The 19,151-nt window shown below is 50.3% G+C and overlaps 1 protein-coding gene across 3 annotated transcripts in view; it reads left to right on the top strand.

Moving 5' to 3' along the window:
* The first annotated feature begins 15,864 nt into the window (after nucleotides 1–15,864).
* STK32C (serine/threonine kinase 32C) overlaps nucleotides 15,865–19,151 on the top strand; it is a 28,332-nt gene continuing 25,045 nt past the window's right edge. For all 3 annotated transcript variants that reach the window (XM_019617919.2, XM_019617918.2, XM_031554547.1), the window contains exon 1: nucleotides 15,865–15,915. The gene's annotated coding sequence lies outside the window, so the exon portion shown is untranslated. The remainder of the gene's footprint in view (nucleotides 15,916–19,151) is intronic.

Here is a 19,151-nt window from a genome sequence, read left to right as displayed (position 1 = left end):
CACGGGAAAATTGCTCCTTAACAAAAGGGGCTCATAGTGGTGCTGTGAACCGCAGGCGTGCTCTGGCCGCATTTCGTGCAACTCTAACCTGTTATTTAGAAAATTGCTTTTGTTACTGATAATTGGGATAAAAGGAAGACTATTTGATACTGACCAACCCCAGTTTCTGGGACATTAAGTTCTAATGGACAGATACGGGCTGGTCTTAAAAGACGAGTCTGACATCATCTGGCTCTTATTAACTATTAAACCTTGTTTCTGTAATTCTCTTGGCAACTATAATTGTGTTGCCATAGTTCCTTTGTTAATAGAGCAAGACATTAATGCGTTTTGAGTACTTCTCGCTCAACAGACACAAAAAAATACCTTACGTTTGAAAACGTGAACTGGAACCTCTGATAAGAAGAGGCAGAGTGTGCGTTCTGCGTACGGCTGAGATCCCCGCGGGGCCTGCAGTGCTTCACGTGCCAGACGTGGCTCTGCCCAGGTGCAGAATTGATGACGGTACCCCCGATGGAGCCTGCATTTGGTGAGCTTGTCGGAGCAGTCCTGGAACGGTACGTTGTGTATTTCGGTGAATCTGACCAGTGCTGCCTTCCCACTGACGCAGAAAGTCAAACCCTTGGGGGTGTTCCTGACACCACGGTGCTGGTCTGGCTGACGTGTGCGAGGAGCTGCTCCCAGCCTGGTGTCGGTGAGTCGTGTGCTGGCAGTGCTTACTGTGAAGACCTGGGGGATAAGTCAGTTAAAATCAATTTCCGTCTTCTCGGATGGAAATCTTCAGATTCAGCCCAGACTTATTTAGAGAGGGATCCGTGGGAGATTTATATGGTCGTAAAAGGCTTTTGTCAGTAATTATAGGCTTAAAGGAGTTGTAGCGTTGGGTAGTGACAAGTGGTATTTATTCCATATTTCATTCAATATTGCCAATTACACACTTATTTAAACAACGGAACCGTGCAGATAGAGCTGAGTTAAGCTGCCCAGCCGCAGTCCTGGTGAACTCGGCGAGCCCTGGGCTGCTGGGTGCAGCTCTGCACTGCAGGGATGAGGGATGAGCGCAGGGCAGGCAGAGCAGGGCTGTCAGCCTGTGCCTCTGCAGGGTGCACCTGGGTGCCTTCCCTCTGCCCTGGTGCCATTGCAGCATGGGGAAGTCAGCCCCTAGTTGACTTGGCAGTGTGAAAAAGATGGAAAAACTGCCTATGTATATGCAACATTTATCCTTCTTGTACGTAAGACGGCTGACTGGTGGTTGGTGACCCTGCCCGTGGCACAGGGGTTGAAACTAGGTGATCATTGTGGTCCTTTTCAACCCAGGCCATTCTATGATTCTGTGACTTCTGGGGGAGAATTTCATGTCTGGAGATGATTCAGCGCCCATCTTTTGTTCTATCATCCTTCCTGCAGATCCGAAGCGGGTAGATAAGACATTGTATAGTCATGGGTTTGGTTTGGTTTTGACGCTGGATGGCATTTATTCTCTTGGTCTGAATAAGACTGAATCCTTCACTGAAAGAATTGCATTAGAGAAAAATAGTGTGTCCTCCTGAGCGCTGCAGCTGGGCTGGGAGCTGTGTGCGCCCTGGTTCCTCGTGTGCTAAAAGTAGAGAAATCACTCACAGGAATCATTTTCTTAGATGTTTAGAGAAATGCCAAGACCAAAATCTAATGTAATTAGTGGCTTTGTTTCTTTCAGATTTTTCTTCTTCCTTTTTTGATTACGCAGATGGGTTATGAATGGTGACATGCAGTGAATGATGGAGCAGGGTGAGAGCTCGCGTCCTGCAGGCTGTCAGCTCGCTGCGCTGGGAGGAGGGCTGTGAGCTCACGTTCTAAAGCAGCTCAGGGAAAGGGAAAACACTAAGAAGGGGCAAAAAGGCAAGAAAAAAATATCTCCCCCTCTCCTCATGACCCCCAGGCAGCTCTGGTGAGCCAAGCCGCGGTAAGAAGGGTTTTTAAAGTGGGAGGGGTGGACACGGGCTGTGTCCTTGTGGCTTTGCTGGTCGGGGTGTGTGTGTGAAGGCCCTGCCGAGCAGACGTGCTGTGTTTGTGCCTTCCTCCTCTGGCAGCACATGGCTTGCCCACAGTGGTTAATTATGGTGTGAAAATACTGGCGTATTAATATAAATATCTCTTTATGTATTTAAAGCTGATGGTGGCTCTTTGAATATACCTGGGTGCCATTAAGCTATTTCAGGAGACATTTAGTCTTCCTGTCGTTATTTTTAGTCAAGAGGAAACAGATTTTGAGCAATTTTTTCTTTTCCCCAGAAGGTAGGAGATTCGTCTTTGCCTTTAGGGAGTAAGGAGAACACTTCATTAAGTCTAACTGGAAAGTGCTCGAGATGTCAGCGAGGAAAGAGGAGGCTGAGAGGAGGAAAAGGTTGCAATCTAATTTATTTATTTATTTATTTATTTATTGGTTTGCTGTCAGTTATCAGAAATTTTTGAAACTGGGAGGTAGGAAAGATGTAAATAACCTGTTCCTAACAGCACGTGTAGCACAGGGGCTGTGTGAGGTGCAAACAAACGTGGTGCAGCCTGCAGAAGGTTACAGACAGGCAGGGAGGGCAGGCAGTGCATCACCTGCACATGGGAGAGGACTTTAATTGCAGGGATCAGCGCTGTGCTCACCTCTGTGCTAAGGTGGAACGATTGCAGAGATGAAACTCAGCCCTTTTATCTTGGGGGGGTCTCGCATCAGTTTCAGTGAACATAGGACTTCTTGGAGCTCGAGTTGTGCATTTCAAGCTTGCATTTAGTGCTCTGCATAGGGGATCATTCCTTCACACACACGCTGGGTGCTGCACTATCACACACAGCCTGCTTTTCCTTACTTCCCTGTGTAAGTCTCAGCTCGCTGCCCTGCCAGGGGCCAGCAGGGATCCTGCATCCTGTGACGAGGGCTGGCGGTGCTGGGGAGTCGGTGTAAATCCGTGAATTCACAGCATTGTTGGTTTTAATCTCTGTAATTTGCTTGTAATGAGAGGCAGACGCACGCTCCTTCCATGCAGCTGCTGCAGCGCTGAGCTCCCAGCTGTGTGCTGACCTCTCCTGAGCTTGGCTTATTTTTTCCTTTCCTTTTTTTCATTCCCGTCAATCGTTTTTAATGGAAACATTTGCAGTGTGTAGCTGCCATGTAAGAACAACATCCTTATTTAAGAAGGAATTGCTTTAAATCTGGTGCATCAGCCGATAGATAATCTGGAAGGTGAAATGCAGTGACATGTAAATGGAAAGTCCATCAAGTCCAGATGGCACAATTTTCTCTTGTTTGTCATTGTTACACTGATTATGGCTTTTCCCTAATACATCTCATCGTTGCTTGCTGCTCCTGCAGTGTTGCTAAGGCTCCCAGGGGGCACTGAAGGGGCTGGGACTGAGGCCCCAAGGTATGGCCATATAACGTCGTGTCTGCACCGTCCTGTGAATGAGAGCTCGTCTGGAGACCAGAGGTGTTCTGAGCAGATCATTCATGTTCCCACCGCTCTCTTCCATTCCAAGACGGACCCAGGACCTGTGCATAATGGAGAGTCCAGCAGCGTGTAATGTCAGTACACGTGGCTCAGACAACATTCGCATCTTTTTTTCCACACACAGTGTCATAGGAAAAAATAATAATTACAAAGGCACAGGTGGAACTTGTTGACACCTGTGTATTATAGACTTCTCACTTCTAGCGGGAGGAGAGAAATGCAGACTTGGAAGAGAAACAACAGGAGAAAGGAGGAGTGAGCAGCAATGGGCAGGGAACGGAGGGGACAAGAGAGGGCTGATTAAGGCTGACTAAAGCTCTGTTTTATTCCTGCATGTGGTGCTGAGGCCGTGCCGTCCAGTGCTTTAGAAATTCTCTGCTTACTCACATGCACACCATAGCACGTCAGTGTCCAGAACAGGAGGGTTCCATCATCTTTGCAGGCATGAGTGTTTGCAATTTATGTTCTGAGTAGGACCTAATGGGGCTGACCCAGCGGTCTTTCAGCGATAGGGAAGTGCAAGAGAGCTGCTTATTAAAAGGATTTGGTTTGGAAACTGTTCTGTGCTGGTGTGGGAGGTGCTGGTTACACCTCTGTGCTGGCAGAAGGCACTGCCTGTGGGCGTTGGGCTTCTTGGCCCCGCAAGCAGCCAGCCCCCGCCGGGGACGTGCTGCTGGGCAGAGCGGGGCACCGTGTGCCTGGGGGGCTGCGGTGCCGGGCCCAGCGCGGGGGCTCTGCCCCATGGCTTTGGGGCTTTCCTTGGGTTTGGGGTGCCGGGCCGTTTGCCTTGCGGTGATGTGGGAGAGGGGATGAGGGAGCACGGCCGGGAGCTGCTGGATGGCACTGGGCCGCTGCTGCCGGGCTGCCCTGCGTCTGCACAGCTCTGTGGGGTGCGGGGCGGCACTGCCGGCCGGAGCTGGGCTGCTCTGTGCCCCTGGTGGTCCGAGCAGCTCCCAGCCCCTCGCTGAAGGGCTCCGTGTGGCGGCACAGACTGGCACAGGGCCCGCTCTGCCATGGGCGGCCCTGCAGGCACAGTCCCTTTGCTGCTGGGAGGCCTCTGGGGCTCGCAGGTCAGTTTGAGAGAGCTTTTTAAGAGGTGATTTCCTCACTGTAAGTACTGTCAGAAGAGAATTTCTGTAGGCCCTGAAATTTGGGGGAACAGAATCCCTGTAGGCACCGGTGCTGGCACTGATGTGCACTGCGGGCAGCAGAGCTCAGTGGGAGCAGGGATCTGCCGCTGGGCTGCTGGCTGCTCGCAGAGCCTGGAAAATGGCGCTTCAGTTCACTGCTGCGCTTTGGGGCTCCTTGTCAAGCCTCTCAGAATAAGAGCGGAGTGGATGATAGTAGTTTAAAAATGGCATCCTGTTTGGTGGAAAATACCCCCAAGTTTGGGCTTTTCTGATGGCGGCAGTTATATTCCGGGTTCATTATTTTTCCCTGACAAGTCAGATAACATTGGTGCAATAATAATGAGCAGATGGAAAAAAGATTTTATTAAATAAGTCAGTGCAAATTGGAAAAAGAAAATAACCAGGAGAGCAACATATTGCTGAGTGTTTATTAAATTATTTTAGAAATAACAAGATTTGGATTCATACTATTCATCAGTAATATTCTGATACGGGTTGGATGGCTTGAAGTCTTTCTGTTTGCAGGCTCTTACTGCAGGTAATTTGTTTCTCAGAAAGCAGCCCTTCCAGAGGTGCGTTTTTAGTACCTTAATCTTACAGCCTGATGCCGTAACAAATAGCTGAACTGACTCTTGAGAGCATGCATGCATTCTGCTGGGAGCCCTGCTGGCTTCCTGCTGCTGTGGCCAAGGCATCCCACATGCCATGGCAATGGCATCATCAGCTAGCAGAAGTTCTTGCTTTCCACATGTGCTGATCTCTTTTCACTTGACTGCTGTACCCGCCTCACATTGAATAGAGTTTCATGGATGGAATAATTTATTTTGTTTAATGTATTCTTAAACTGAGGCTTTATGTTTGTTAGTCTTTAGAACAGTCCATTTCGAAATGCATATAAGTGAGGGTTTTTTGACTTGTTTCTCAGTTTGATCCTCTTGAAACCAGAGCCAATGGTGGCTGGATTTGGAAGCCCAGGAAATGGAGTGTTTAGTTGTTATCTTGTGAAACATTTTCCTTTTTCCCAGCGAATGTTACTGGTTTGTTGTAGATTTGGAGAAGTAAGTTGTCTGCACAGAGTCTGTGCTACACAGTATGGCTTCCAGAACATTTTGTTCTTGGTTTAGACAACGCTGAAAAAGTTGAGCTCAGCTCTACAGGAGTCCTAATTATCTCCATTGGCGTATGTGCAGTGCAATCATTACACGTGCGTTGCTGGGTGTAGCTAAGGAAGGAGGAATATCAAGTGCCACCTGGCTGCACATCATTAATTTTAAGGCAAGAGTTGGTCCTGCTGTGCGTGAGGAGTTGTGCCACTACAGCATGAACTCTCCTGACAAGAGTTAGTGTGAGGCAAGCGTTACGAGTTAGTAGGAGTTGATGTTCAACTGTTTGCTGCTGAGCTGAACAGTTGGTTTGAATCAAATGCGAGCTTGGCTTGTGTGCAATGCCGTTATCAGCTGCTTTTACCGAGGAGGTAACCCTCACCTCAGTGTGCTGCAGAACAAAGCGATGCTGCAATTAGCGCACTGTGCACAGTCCTCACTGCAGCCAGGCGATGTCCCACGGAGCTGCAGTGTGTCTGAAGGACCGTGTTCTGCCACGGTTCCTCTGCCCGTGCCGCATCTGTGCCCTCTGCTGCCAGCAGCCAGCTGTGTGCTGTGTAATGTGCTGTGTAATGCTGCGCGTCCCTGTGCTCGTGGCCTGCGCCCCGTGTGTGAGCTGGCACCTTCCAGAGCCCCACGGGACAGTCGTTGCTCAGTGGGCAGTGGGAAGGGCTCCTACTGACTGCTGGGCAGCACCGTGCCCAGACTGCCGCTGCCTCTGTGGGCACAGCTCAGCTTGGACCTTGGAATTCCCAGGCTGTTGGTGGGCGTCTTCCCTCTGCTCCGGGCCTCGATCCCTGTGGGAGATGGAGCCGGGCCTGCAAGCAGCAAGGGTAGCTGTGCTCAGGGTTCACGCAGTGGCTGTGTAAGGTGAGACCCCGCTGTGCCAGTTCCTGTGCGTGTGACACACGGTGAGGGGCACGCTTTGCACTGAGAGCTTTCAGCCTGCAGCACAACGCCAGGGCAGCACGTGCTGGGTGAGACGCGTGGCCCGTGGTGCTGCGTTGCTCCGCCTCCTCTGCGCCCACCAGGCTGCGCTCCTTTGCCCTCCCGGCTGTGTGGTGCGGCCCGCGGTCATCTCAGTGCTGCAGGGGCTGTGCTCAGCCCGCCGGACCAGCGCTTCTGGGCGGGGTTGTGGAGCCTGTAGGCTCAGCGTGATGCAGCAGCATGAAAAATGCAGGGAGTTGAAAACTGTCCCGTCCTCATGTGGAGCAGAGTATAAAAATAGAAACGTTGGGGGGAGCACAAGAAATGTATGTTAATTGTTCTCTGGGATGAGGCTGACCTATTTCTGCAAGTAACTTTGACTGCTAACTCTGGGCAAGGAAAAGACGCTTTGTGAGCGGTAAATAATTCAGTACCGTTGCAGTGATTAACACAGAAGGAGCTGCAGAGGGGATGGCAGTGCACAAAGCCGGGCAGCCGGCCCTTTGCATCCCTCCCGTCCCGCCTGTTCCCTGCAGGAAGGTTCCCACTGGGAGCAGCAGGGAGATCCGTGCTGTGCTCGCTCCCAGGCAGGGGCACTGCAGGCAGGAGCAACTTAGATGGAGGGCTGAGGTGGTTCTGTGAAAAATTCTATGCTTGTTGTATTACACAGCACCAAAAACTGGCAAATGCCTTAAGAAGCGTGCTGGAGAATCACATCTCCTCCTGCTCTTAATGCACGTACGCTGTGTTGGTGTGTGCTGTGAACCTTCCCTGCCCTCGTGCTGCGCTGCTGAGGGCTCACAGTGCTGACACCTGACTGCCAGCTTCCCAGAAATTTCAAATAAGGCAATTAAGTTCGGTTGACAAATTGCTTCCTCTCAGAGCAGTAGCAACTGCAATAATTATTTTTCCACTCATCTTTATAGCAGAATTTCAGAAAGCTTCCTGCTCTAAGTGGGAGTAAGGTAAAACCTGCATGCTTTTCCAACACTGTCCATTTCTGCCTGTGCCCTCCAGCTGTACAGCCACAGCCACCTGCAGCCCGAGAGGCCCAGGGGCAAAGCCCGAGGGAAGTGCTGCTGGGGCACCTCACAGTGCTTGGTGGGACCTCTGCCGTGGCTCAGAGGGGCACCTGTGTGTCCTCTGGGCAGAAGCTCCAGCCAGCAGCTTCTGTGTCAGCCCTTTCTGCTTAAACATGGGTTTGCATGAGTTTAGCTGTAACCCACACTGGTGTTGCCACGCTTCAATGCCAGACTTCATCTGGCGTTGCTGGATTGACTTAAATATTGCACAGCCCAGGCACAGCTCGTGGGGTGCTGCTCAGCCCCTGACGTGCGTGGGGTTGCGGGGTGCTGCAGTTCCATTTTGGATGAGGAGCCATGCAGCAAGGCTGGTGTCCTACTGCACTGCAGTGGGTGGTGGGAACTGCCCCTCTGTGCCTGCAAATGGTCCAGACTGGGCTGCCTTCGCTTCCATTGCACTCTGAGTACCTTGCTGGAGGCTTTGGAGGAGCATCACTCTGGGAGGGCAGCATGAGGGCCAGGCATGGAGCAGTGGGGGCTCAGATGTGCAGCCCCAGCTCTTACCATGTTTTCAGGAAATGATGGAATGTACTTGAGCAGTAAGAGTGAGAAGATGCTGCTGTATAAGCTCGCTCCAGGTTGAGGTGGCTTGAGTTATACTTTAGTCCTGGTGTCATTGAAAATGAAAGCAGACTGAAATGAAAGTTGAGTTTGTGTGAGACAGTAAAAAGGAAGGGAAAGTGTTAGAAAGATAAAACCTGGAAAAGGACAGGTTGTTTGGCTGCTTGGTGTGAATACTGCTGGGTGCCTGAAGCTGACTCATGGAAACAGGCTGTAAGAAAGCCCACCTTCGGGAGAAGGTAGCCCTGGTGTTTTTGCTGGGGCTGATGGGCTGTGGGGAGCTTTCAGCAGCACTTTGTGACAGCCAGCACCATTCCTGGCTTTGCAGAGCTTGCAGGAGAGGGAGAAGCTGCGGCTGACCTGAAGTGCTGGCAGGGCTGGTGGAGCTCAGTGCTGGAGCACAGAGGTAACAATCACGTTGTGCTGTGGTGTCACTGATAAAGATGGATCCTCTGGACTCAAATGTGTTCACGTAGACTTTGTCTGAACAGATTTCTTTTCTTTTCCCCCATGTCAGATTTTATCTTTTATTGACTTAAAGCCAGCACAAACCTCAGCAGCCTGCTGTGTCCCTCAGATTTTAGGCAGGAGAGCAGGCTCTCACATCTGCATCAAATTCATGATCCCAAGGGACTGTGAGAAGATGCATCGTTGATAGATATTGATTTGTAGTGCTAACTGTCGCCGTAACTTCCATGGAGATGGAGATGGAGATGAGCTCAGAGCAGTGCCTTGGGCACAGCCCCAGCCGGAGTGTGTTCTCTGATCTTATGGCTGATCCTGAAATAGAAGGGAGCTCCAGGCTGCAGAGCAGAGGTCAGGGCACAAACACCCTGTGTGTGTGTGGCTCCAGTGCCGCAGCTGCCGCGGGGGCTGAGGCTCATCCGGGCGGATTTATGCTTCTCCATCTCTTGATTTAATTTTGGAAATGATTCTTGAGCTTCAAACATCCACAATTTTATTATAAATGTTGTTTGCGTTCACTTTTTCTTGTTCCTTGTGCTTTCTGTTTCATCACGAGCCCCTGCTGGCATGCTGCTTAGCCCGGAGCTAGGAGCGCTGCAGCTGCTTTGTTACAGCGCCAAGGTTTCTTCTTGCACACAGTATTCCTTCACTGTCTGCATTTGATTTCTGATGACAAGGTGTCTGCATCCTCCTATGAGAACTCTTTGACTGCCTTAACCTGGGTTGGTCACCAGCCTTGCCCCAAGAGCAAAGCATGGTGAGAGCAGTGGCTGGGCAGCGTACATCACCAGCTTTCAGTTTGAAATGGAGAGAGCAAATTGCCCCAAACTTTGTGTTTGGCCAAGTTTTCAAGACTCATTTCTTTAAGTTTTTTTGTTTTTTTTTAAATGTCAGTGCTCCCCATCAGACTCCACTGGGGTAGAATGCTCTGTGCTGTGGCCCCAGGGCAGAAGGTGGCCCTGTAGCATGCCTTGCCACATCCCTACACGCAGTGAAAAATGAAATTAAACTGAGAAAGGAGATTCAGTGTTGTGTTTTGCAATTTCTGTTGGAATAAATTTATCTAAAACTGCTTGGTCTTACTGAGGGTCAGAGGTGCAGCTCAGCACTGAGCACAGTGCAGCCTGGGTGTGGTGTGAGGCACCCACAGCCATCCATCCATTTGTCTTTTATAGCATATGTTGCAGAAGCATTAAGTAACATACAGCAGATGCTTATTGCTGGTGTTATATTGCTATAAATGTGCTATAAAGCCATTCCTTTTTGATCAATTTTAGTTATTTGAAACACAATTTCCTGAGCTGGAGGCTGCATCCAATCTGCCCGTTAGACAAAATGTGGAGTTCGAGCTGGATTTTAGTTAGATTTGTTTTGCAATGCAAAATGCAGAGCCCTCAATGAAGGAGGGCTGCGTGCATTTCAGTGGCAGCTTTCACCATGGGTGTGATGTTCATCCAGGGCTGGATGTGTGCCGGGGTTCCCCGGCTCCGTGGGCCCCTCGTGCCCCACGTGCAGCCCTGCCAGGCTGGCATCGATGTACAGAAACTGCACAGACAGAAAGGGAAAGGTGAGTGGTGAGGAGGCTTTCTCTTCTGTCCCATTTGGCTTGTAGGGAGCCTGGCGGATGGACGTGGTGGGCAGTGGGGTCTGGAGGGCGGTGGGTGCCAGCAGAGGCATGTGGGGAGCATGGTGTGCAGGGGGGTGTGCCAAGAGATGTTTTGTTCCTTCTTTTTCCCTTTGTGGCTGGAACATCCAAACTTGGTAATTAGAATGGAACCGCCCTGGGATTAAATGGCTCAAATAACCTTCCTGATCCTTTTGTTCTATTCTGGGAGAAATAGCAGAGAGAGATGAAGAAAAATAATTACTGGTGCTGTGGAGCAAGAAGCAGTGGTTACCCTGCAGCACTGGCCTGTGCTGACAGCAGCTGTGCGGGAAGGAGCGCATCAGAGCTGCAGCACAGCAAGCCCTGCTCCGTCCTCCTCCTGTCCTGATTCACACCAGGCCAGGGCAATGCCTCAGCAGGGCAGCTCGTCCCCACAGGTCCAGCTTGCTGGGTCTCACGCTCACGGAGGCCTCCCAGAGCTGCTGCTGTGAAGGCAGTTGTTTTCTCTGCCACATGAGCCTTCCCTTCAGAATCATGCATCCAAACCTGGATGTCCTTCAGTATGAGTTTCTGAAATGTGCGTCTGCTCCAGGTAACAGATTTCAGGTTTGTTGCAATGACACATCCAAGGAGCTGGAGTAAAAGCTCCTGTTGTGCCTCACAGGTCTCTAGAGTCCTTCAGCCCAGATACGACAGTGGTGATCAAGTGGCATCAGCTCTGCCCTCCTGCAGCCTTGGTGCACTGTCAGGGTGACAGGTTCCCAGTGAGGCTGGCAGCAACTCGGTGCCCAGCAGCAGCAGGAACACAGCCAGCTCAACTTGGTGGCCCCGTCCATCCTTACTTTGGCCACACATGCAACCAGCACTCTTCTCTTCCAAGTGAGTGGTCAGTGTTGGCTTTGTTGCTGTGATCATCATCTTTAAGAATAGTTACTCTGTACGTAGACCTGAAATAGTGTGTTTAATACGCAGACAGATGCATATCCTCAGCAGCATCTAACAGAGAAAACAGCAGTTCAGATGCAAGCTGTAGAAATGTGCTAAGCATTGCATCTTCCCTTGCACACTGCCTGCCTGGAGGAAGTGCCTCTGCAGCCATCAGGTGCTCTCCTTGGTTGTGCTGTCAGTGGTGTGGTGGGGGAGCATAGAGGAAGGCCTCTGAAGGCTCAGGTTTGGAAGCAGAGCTCAGCAGGTGTGGAGCAAACCCAGAGAGAGCAATGAGTGCAGAGCATCCCCAGGCACAGCCCTGCATGGGATGGGTTTCCAACCTGCCTCTTGGCTGGTTTGAGGCAGCCCAACTCATCACACTATGCTTACATGGGTAATAGATTTCCCTTCCTTTGGGGAGCAGCATCTAAGGACGGTCTTGAGTTGGTGCTGCTTGGAAGCTGTGTAGTGAGCCATACCAGCACAGCACAGGCCAGGTACCAGGATCAGCAAGAGATTTGCTGAGAGGCAGTATCCTTCTGCAGTGATTTTCGTGTCTGAGCAGTAAGAAACAGAACGCCTTGTGTGTTGGCCCCAGGCGCTGGTTGCTCATTTCAGTATGTACTGGGCATCTGGGCACAGCAGGGAGTGCTGCAGGCCTTGGGGATGTGCTGTGCTGCAGGGCTGCGGGTGCCATCAGTGCTGTGCAGCTCAGCCTGGCACTGTGTGTGCAGGGAACTGTGTGCTGTGGGCTCTGCTTCTGGCCAGCACCACCAGGAGCTCATCCAGCCCTCTGCACCCACAGGATGCTCGGCTGGGTGCTAAGGAACAGTCAGGTTACCTCTCGGGGTTATTGTTGCCAAGTACTTTAATTAATTCAGCAGAATTAGCACTGGCAAAAGAGATGGGATGCCACAAAGAAGGTGCTGCGTTGTTCACAGCCGTCTCCAGTGCCTCCTGAATTTGTTGGTGCAGAAGCAGATGAATGTAATACACTGGCACATATTTGGGAAGCATCCTAGCGAATATAAACAGTATTTTTTCATTAATTAGGAAGGGTTCACGGCCGATGTCAATAATCCAGTGTCCCTAAGGTGTCTTTGCAGTTGGTTTGTATGGTATATTTGATTCCTTACAGAGTCAGGGACTCGTTTTTCATCATGCAGTGATTTATTGGTTTTACATGATTTCAGAGCTGCTTCCTAATGGTATGTTTGAATCCTCAGTTTCTAAACACATTCATTTCTAGCACCGGGCCTGTATTATACCTTTAATTTCTTTCATTATCTACCAGCATTCCCTGAATTCCTGGGTAGTTAATGCTCCCTTGGGTTTCCTGACAGCCTCTATTCAGATTTCCATCTTTCTCTCCATGTAATCTCCTCTACAGACGTGGGTAAGGGAAGCAGCCCCGCGTGCCGGGCGCTGTGCCCTGCCATGAGCTTTGTGCCATGCAGCCCCCATGGAGCTGCTGCAGCTGTGGGGCCTGGCACTGTTCCCTGCTGCACTGCACTGCCCTGCCCTGCACTGCACTGCCCTGCCCTCTCTCCACCAAACCCCTCTGTGTTTCAGGCACATCTAACCTCAATCCCTGTCTTTGGTTTTCTTGATCTTTCCAGTTTTATTCTCCATTTTGAGAGCTTTTCATTCCAAGCCCTTCCCATCCCTCCTGCTGCCCTGCTTCTCTGTCCCGCCCCTCTCAGCAGGCTTATCTTCCATTTGGGAACTTGCCGTGGGTCTCCATTTGCACTGAGGTGTTTGCCTTCCTTACAGGTCTTTATGTTCCTTTCCCGTCTGCCTGAAGCCCTCGACCTGAGATCTGCCCCAGGCCCAACATCTGCTGACCCCTCTTGTCTCAGTGGCTCTCAGGACGTTCCCACCTGCCTGCAGTGCCCCTTGCTGCCCTCTGACTGCAGTGAGGAGGGCCCTTCCCTCTGCCCGTAGGACGTGGGGCCGATGTGAGCTCCTGGCTGTGGGCCGAAGCTCCTGGCATGCCGTGGCAGCAAGCTTTGTGGTTCCTGTGGCCACGTGTTAATGTTTCTGCATCAATTACTGTGGTGTTTTCTCCCAGAGCGAGGTTGCAGTAATATAATAGGTAGACAAACACTATGAATTATGCCAACGTATAGAAATGCAGTGGTAGAGAAAGTTAATTGTGCTGAGCTGGTCCTACAGCTTTGCTGTTAGAAGAAAGCTATGTCTGTATACGGTGTGATGTCTCTGGCACTGTTGAGAGTCATTCTCGGGGCTCAGTCTTCCCCAGTTTTACTGTTGAAGCTGGAAAACACGCAGATAAGCAGTGACAGACTGGCTCTGTCCTGAAGACGTGATGTTTAATTTTCTGTCTTCCTCAGACACGAGGGTGCTGGGTGCAGGGCTGCTAGCTGCAGTCATTGCTTTCCTAGGAAGGGCACCAGGCCCTGATGTTGGGCTTGCACACGGGGTCTGCTGAGTGCGAAGTCTTACAGTGCTTTTTGTCTTGTCGTACTTTTGGGTATTTCATAAAGAAATACAGAATAAACAGCAACAATCTCAAAAACATTTGCAAAGTGCTGCTCCTATGCTTTCCTCCCTCAAATGTTGAGGTTTGCTTTTTACTTACCGGGATTGCTTGCTAATTCCTGAAGAAAATAATGGGACTGGAACACGTGCACTTCAGATCAGCAGAGCTGTATTAAATTTATTCACAGGGACACATTTGCTGACAGGCCCAGGGGCCTGGTAAATGTTCATACCTCGATTTATTCCTTGACTACCAACCGGAGCTTAATCAGGATCAGCTGTAGTCATGGATACGTGAAAATGACAGTTGGGGTTTTGTTTTTGAAGCAGCAGTGCTCTTCTATGCAGTATTCCAAACAGTTTTGAAGAATTGTCAGGCTGTCCGTCGGGCTCATGCGACACGAGCACTGGCGCATGACCGCTGTACTCGGGTTTCCTCTGAGTATTTCTCGGTTCAATTCATGGATTTGCTTGCGTGTGGGATCTGTTGCCCACGGTGCCTCACACTGCATGCTAGGAGGCTGGATTTCAGCATTGGTGCATTAGCAGGTCGTGGCCTGGCTGCGTGTTGCTTGCTGCTGGGGTGGCAGGAGAGCCTCGGTGCAGTGCTGTGTGGCTGCAGCCCCAGGCCGTGGTCCCGCGGTGAGCAGCCCCCCGTTCTGCCCCCGCTGCCCCTGCCCACATCGCACGGCTTCCCAGCCCGGCGCCGCTGAGCCCTGCTGGGGCAACTGCTCGTTGCTCGTGTCAGAGGGGGGGAGATGGCTTCTGTGTGCCGGGGGCTGAGGGAGCATGGGGAGCCCCGCCGCTGTGCGCCTCCCACGCTGCCCTTGGTGGAGCTGCCGGTGGGGGGCTGTGTAGGCAGCTGGCCAACGTGCTGTTTTCCATTTCGTTTGGCAAAATTGTCAGAGTTCTTCTGCAGAAAATGTCCCACAGAAGTGACAATAACAATATTTTGGATATAAGCCGAGCAGAAAAGGATAATAGGAACTCCGCAGGCATGTGTAGGCTTTTGATTCATCCTCAGAGATGACAGATGTGCATTTACTGGAGGTATGGGAGTGGGACTCTGAATATTTATGGTGAATTCTTTGCTCCCACTCTTCCTGTGTGATTTTTGCTCTGCTCTCTGTTCAGCGCGCTCTTCCCATCCGTGTGTCATTCCTGCTGGAAGCCCCACAGCTGCTGTCTCCCTGTCCCACTGCAGCGCTCCTGGAGGGGCAGGCGGTGGAGCGGAGGCTCCTTCACCAGGGCAGGGTCTCAGGGGTGGTGGGCGGGATGGCAGGGCAGGGTCACGGGGGGGACACAGGCATCGGGGAACGAGGAGGCAGTTTGTGCACAGGACCGGTGCTGTGCCCGTTGTATGGGCTTTTGTGGCAGTATTTCTTCCTTCGTTTCTCTGCAAGGCTCTCTGCTTGTATTGCACTGGGAGTTGCCTCACTCTTGGTACAAACAGGCATTTTTTATTTATTTAAGACCAGCATTAGATCAGGTCACAGCAACTGGTTAGAGGAAGTGGTTTGTTTGCAAATTGATGACGAAGGCAGTAACTGAAGGGTTAAATCCAACCTGTCCTCTCCTGTCGTGGCTCCTCATGCGGCTATGGAACAGGTAGCAGATCTGGTGCAGGTGGGTTTGCACGTGAGGAGAGTGGCAGTCAGCACCCATCTGCTAATTGTTGTCCTATGGAAAGCACAAATAAAGCACCAGCTGAATGTGCACAGCAGAGACGTGGGGAGCAGGGGGAAGGAGGGGAGCGAGAGCTGGCTCTGTGCTGATGTCCTGGCCCTGTCCTCCTTTCTGAGCTCACACAGTTTGTGGTGCTTCTGTGAGACCCCTCCACATTTGGGAGGGTTTGCTTAGCAAACTGTCGCAGGGTGTTTGTTAGCAACTTCAAGCAGGTAAAAACAGACCACTGGAAGAAAAGCGAGCAGTGCTCTGCATCTCCCATGTGAGGAAAGGCGGTGATTTTTGGTACAGCTCAACCAATGCTCCTCACTTGTCTCCCCACCTTCTTTTTTAGCACGAGCTCTTTGCAATAAAGCACTTACAAATTTAAATTCTTTTTTTCTTTATCTTGTAGTGAACTTTGACCACTTCCAGATTCTCCGGGCGATTGGGAAGGGAAGCTTTGGCAAGGTAGGCTTTTACACTCAGCTCTGACTTTCCTCCAGCATTTCATCGGGTAATTGCTGTTGAGTACTTACAGCTTATTGAAACGGTTTTGGTGCTGAAATTAATTATTTTTATCGTGGGATGGTTGCTGCTGAGTAAAAACACAGGAAAAATGCCTTCAGGAAAACACTTTGTTGCCATGAAGCATTGCTTTAACTCTTGGCATCTTGGTGAACAGCTGTATTTTACAATGCCGCACAGTTCTGACCATTTTATGGCAGGTATTTGTTATGTTTTCCTTTTCCTGAGGAGGTTTGTTGTTAGTGAGAGTAGGCAGTAGGGCAGGAGGAGCTGGAAGCGGTGCTGGGGGGCTGTCGGGGCTGGCATGGTGCAATCAGAAGGGCTCTGTGCAGCCCCAGGCAGCTCTCCCACTCAGAAATGTATTCTGCCTAAGAGTTTTTGTTGATTTTTTTTTTTTTTAAATAAGGTTCTTTTTGCCAAGTATGTGGGAGAAGGTGGGAGAGGATGATCAAAGAACTGGATAGCTTGGGAAGTCAATTAGTTTGATTTGCTGGTTTATATTCCTTTTTTGTTCCCTGTTTCACCGACTCTGTATTTGCTGCTTTTATCACAGCATTTTACACTGTTTATTTGAAGTGAAAGCTGAAAGCTCAGTATGCATGTATGAGACTTCATTGTGGTGTTACTGTTTCACAGTTATTTTGTCACCTGCATTCTACTGTGTCCCAGCAGTAGTTGTACCCTTCTCTTTAGATGAGACATCTGCACCCGAGAGACTGGACAGGAGCCATGGGAGCAATAACCCTGGTTGTGGTTCATGACAGTTGCTGAGTTTGGTTGTCGTAATCATCTCATGCAATGGCTACGTAGTGTGGGATTTGCGCTAGGACTGACTAACACTGGGGCAAGGAAATGCACCTTTGAAGATGGGCAAAACACGGAATATTAAACTTGTAAAGTAGCACAAACTAGCTTAAAGGTGAGTGCAAGTGCCTTCGTATCTCCCTGCGCTGCTGAAATAATCTTGAACACAAGCTGAATCATCAGAAGAAAGCTTTATCCTCTCGTTTCCTTCTGGTCATCTGGGCTGGCTTCTCCCTGTCTGGCTCTGATCGGTGAGGTAGGGGCCCAGGAGCTGGGCCTGCTGCTCCTGACTGCTGTGCATGGCGGTGGCACAGCGAGCAGTGCACTCATGAGCAGCCTGTCCTGCCCTCAGCCTGGCTGCTTGGGACAGGCAGAAGCTGCTCGGGGCCTATGAGATGTGTTTTGGCAGAGAGCCCATGTTTTTACCAATTGCTCAAAACTTCTTTTAAAATACTTAAAATCTGTGGGGTCCTGGGAGTCAGTCTTGAGAACCAGGAGAAGTACAAAGTGCAACCAGAGTCCTGATGAGGTGCCATCCAGCTCTGCTTGGAGCTGGGAGAGCAGACGTGTGAGCAGTAGCACTGCTGGTAGCACTGCTTGCTGATGAAGATGTTTCGTCGCAGCCCCAGTTAATGGAGGTATCTATTGCATCGTTCTGGCGTGCTTGGGGCAGAGTCTGCCCACACAGATCCCTGCCTGCCTTGCTTGTGAATCCCACGGGAGGAGGGCTAATGAAAATGTTATGCCGAGTGCAGTGCAAGTCAGGGAGAGGGTGGGTTTAAAACAGTCGCCCACATTTGCACTCGTAACTCTTGAGCAAGGAGGCAAAAGCTAAAAGGAGAGTTATGTCAGATCTCTGAGGTTAGTGGGACCGTGGAGAATGAGGTCCTTCATTTGGGTGATGCTGTAGGGGTAAGGCAGACAGCAGGTGCTTCTGACAGCAACAGGAAATGTCAGTGTTATGACTTCTACTCGTTACCTAGGACAAAAAGCCTAAACCAAAACCTTACTAAAAAATAGCAGCTAACACTTCTTTTGAGGTCGTATGAGGAGACTCATCCTTCCAGATGTGAGTTTTCTGGAGAGAAGGGAGTTGTTCTGGTGTGCAGCAGCACAGTGTGTGCTGGAGAATTACTTGTACTGAGAGTGAGAAAAGGAGGAGGAATGTTTGTGTCTCAGGGCAGGGTCTTCCTGACTTTGAAGAGAGCGTCACGGCGGCTTTGGTTTCTGTTTATGGTAAAGAAAGATGAAATTTACGGCATCACAGTCTTTCAGCCTTCAGAACTGTGTATCATTTCAACAAAATGCTGAAATGATTCATCTGTCATCTTTCTGGATAAGTATGTCAATATGATAAATTTCCTTTGATACTGAGAAAACCTTTTCACATTTACAAACTCATTTAAAGCTCACATTTAATGATGGAAAATGTGGAACTGCCTATATGAGAGCTGTTATTTGGAATCTGCAGGTGAAGCAAAAGGGAGCTTAGAAATTGCCTTTGCGGAGACTGGAGGGATCCTAGCTGAGCTGCCTGCAGAAAACGGCCCCTTTTGTATCCTACAGAAAATCTTAATCATCATTAAGATACCATGAATCAACTAAAGGTCGTGCTCAATTCCTTGCTCAAATTGTCAAATTTCTAATATTTTCCATACATATCAGGGATCATATTATTTAATTCGCAGTTGTTTAATAGGAGTGCTGTGTCTGCCCTGTAGCACAGCCCTACTTCTGGCACAGGGCAGTTTCCCTGGGCAGTGACCGGAGGAGCAGCAGCCTGGGGGCGATTTCAGCACTGCTGTGCTAATGGGAAACTCAGTGTGAGTGCTGGGCGGCTTCTCGAGAGGCGCCGTGAGGCTTGGAAGCCTTGCAGACATCAGTTGCATGGGAGGTGCCTTGACATCTCCCCTTGAGAAGCTGACCTTTCTTGGGCTAAGTCTTTTCAGTTCGAGGCAGGAGGCAGAACGGCGGATCGTTCTCCCCACAGCTTCCTTTTATCAGAGCTTCCATACATACTCTGAATCAGCTGCTCTTTCTTTTTTTCTTTTTTTTTTTTTTTTGCCAAGGATTAAAGAGCTGAGGTTATGGGAAATGCACGATTTTCACTTCGCTGCTGTGAGGATATCAAAGTGTATCCGTCTTTGCTTTTGAAGTCGGGGGTTGGACGGGGATCCTATGGGGAGGAGCGGCGATGGGGGGATGAGGTCTGATGGTGTGGTGGGACCACTGCCCCAGGGCTCAGCCCTCCCACTGCCCACCGTGCCCCTGCCTGCTTTGACACTGCTTTCCCACTGCATCTGACCTGCTCAGGATGGAATGAAGGCTCGTGAAGCCAAGCAGCCTACAGATGGGAGAAGGAATCCAAGGGTGTG

The sequence above is a fragment of the Meleagris gallopavo genome, chromosome 8 (assembly GCF_000146605.3).
Source record: "Meleagris gallopavo isolate NT-WF06-2002-E0010 breed Aviagen turkey brand Nicholas breeding stock chromosome 8, Turkey_5.1, whole genome shotgun sequence".
In the NCBI taxonomy this organism is placed as follows: Eukaryota; Metazoa; Chordata; class Aves; order Galliformes; family Phasianidae; genus Meleagris; species Meleagris gallopavo.
This window is presented reverse-complemented; position numbering and strand designations above follow the sequence as displayed.